Genomic DNA, 2998 nt, shown 5'->3' on the forward strand with positions numbered 1-2998 from the left:
CTGAACTGTTTATTCGTATTCTCTGTGAAATGAGTGCTTGGAAATTTCTTATACTGTCTGCAACTTTAGTCTGGCAGATTTTATGTCCATGTAGCTGCAGATATAGGTGTGAAATATGTCATTAATGCAGCTGCATTTAATGAGGATGTTTTAAGGAGAATTTACACTTAAGATAGACCTATATTCATCCCAAAGAAAATGTTTGTGCCAAAGATGTAAAATTAAAAATACATACATAGTCAAATATAATAGAACAAATGAATTTACATGTAAAACTAAGGGAGGTACAAATTTGAAATGCAAAGCATGAATGCAGAGGTGGAAGAAATCCTCATATTTTACTAAGTAAAAGTAGAAATACCACAGTGTAGAAATACTCTGCATTTAATATGTTACTTAAGTAAAAGTACAAAAGTATTAGTGTCAAAATATACTTAAAGTACAGAAAGTAAATGTACTCGGTATGCAGAATGGCCTATTTCAGAATATGCATATTACTTAATTATTGATGCATTACATTGCTTTAATGTTGCACCTGGTAAAGGTGTGTCTTTTTTACTTTATGTACTGCCAGGTAGTTTGTGAATTCACCAGTGGATCAATAAAGTCATATCTGTATCCATAATAATACATCATAATCTATTTGTTGATTATATTTTGTATCATTAATCTGAATCTGCAAAATGCATTGTCACTAAAGATATCAAATAAAGGTAGTGGAGTAAAAAGTACAAATTTGGCCTCCAAAATGTAGAATACAAGTATAAAGTTGCAGAAAATGTAAATACTCAAGTAAAGTACAAGCACCTCAAAATTGTGCCTCATTTAATTTTAATTTAAAAAAACACTTTTCTTATGTACAGTCAGTTATTCTATGTTTAAACTTTTTAAAAATTGGATAATATGTTAGTTGTAGTAGTATGGTATATTTATAGTGTATTCTAATATGTTCTTTATATTGTTCATTTTATTTATGTTCATTTTATTTTTATTTACTGTTTCTGTGCAATGCCTGGATAACCTGCTGCTGTAACACAATAATTTCCCAATATGGGATTAATAAACTACATCTATCTATCTATCTATTTAGGTACACCACTTCTTGTAGATGCACTTAGTTACTTATCCACCATTGCATCGATGAAAGCAGGTTAAAAGATTAAAAAAAATAAAGGTGCTGGTGCTTAAAGTAAGTATATGTTTACAATAAATAATAATGTGTTTTGTCGTATTTTGAGAAACTGAAACTTTTTTTTTTTTACTGAACAAATTCAGATTTTCAAACATGACTCATAGATCATTGCATTAGAGTAAAAGGACAAGGTGCATACAGAACAAGAACAGATAAAATATGTAAAATTATACATGAAAATAATAATAAATTAAATTAAGGGCTGTAGGGCTGTACCTGTAATTCATATTCTTCTATTATGCTAAGAAGTTTCTCAGCATTTTTGTTTTTCATGACTTTAAGGGCATTTATGTAAGAAAGAAACACAGAATGAAACACATTAAACCTATAGGTTTCACTTTTGTTTACTTGGATTTGTGCAAATAAGATTTTCCAAGAATGAGAATGTTATTCACCAGAAAGTCATCTTATTGTTATTATCCATGACAAGACCATAAACAATGTCCTTTTGAGAGAAGTTTCCCAGATGAGAAACCTTTGAATAGAATAGAATAGAATAGAAAACTTTATTGTCATCGTATTAAATACAACGAGATTCACAGTTGCCACTTCTGGTCAGTGCTTTAAAACAAATACATGACAAGACTAAACGAGGCAGATAAAACATATAACAGGTAAAACACACACAGTTATAAAGCAAATAAAAACAGGTAAAGTAGATGTAATAATTAAATATAAACAGAAGTGCTACACTAGAAGTATAAAATATAAAAATAGATGTAATGTGAAAAGAGGTAATTGCACTTGTAAAATAGGTAGAGTAGATATAATAAATAAAATGTAAACAAAGTTGCACTTGAGTTGTACAGTATATTGCATCAAGGATATATTGCACAGATAAATGTTTTTATTGAACAAATTCAGATTTACAAATATGGCTCATAGATCATTGCATTAGAGCAAAAGGACAAGGTGCATACAGGACAAGAACAGATAAAATATGTAAAATTATACATGAAAATAATTAAATTAAATTAAATTAAGGGCTATGGGGCTGCACCTGTAATTCATATACTTTTATGTAAGAAAAAAAACTCAGAATGAAACACATTAAACCTATAGGTTTCACTTTCATATACTTGGATTTGTGCAAGTAATCCAAGAATGAGAATGTTATTCACCACAAAGTCATCTTTGTTATAATAATATAATAATAATAATAATAATAATAATAATAAACTTTATTTGTATAGCACCTTTCCAAACATAGTTACAAAGTGCTTTACATAGTGCAAACATCAAGATAAAAACAATACAGAATAAAAACATAAAAACATAGGCGGAAATAAAATGTTGAACATAAGACTTTTGTCCAAAAAGTCCATGACATTATTGCCCATAACAAGACCATAAACAATGTCCTTTTTGAGAGAAGTTTCCCAGATAATAATAATAATAATAATAATAATAATTTTATTTGTAGAACACTTTTCAAGCACAAAAACAAAGTGCTTTCCAAGGAAATTCACATTATGTACAACAGAATACACTGAAACATAAATAATTAAATAAAAAAACATAGAATTGGAAAATTAAGAAACATATACATAAACAAGCACATACATATTCATATAGTTACATATGCACATATATACACATCAGCACACAAGCATACAAAAGACGAGAAACGTTTGGGAAAAGCCAGTCATGTATATCAAAGCCATAAAGCTGCAGAATACATGCGATGAAAGAGAAACTGAAACATAAAAAGCAGCATTGAGTCCTGCAGCATGTGTTCATGTGTTATACCGCCGCTGTCCTGCAGGTGTCGCTGGACTTTAACTAACCAATCCGGCTGCACAGGAA

The sequence above is a fragment of the Sebastes fasciatus genome, chromosome 17 (genome assembly GCF_043250625.1).
Source record: "Sebastes fasciatus isolate fSebFas1 chromosome 17, fSebFas1.pri, whole genome shotgun sequence".
NCBI classification, from domain to species: domain Eukaryota; kingdom Metazoa; phylum Chordata; class Actinopteri; order Perciformes; family Sebastidae; genus Sebastes; species Sebastes fasciatus.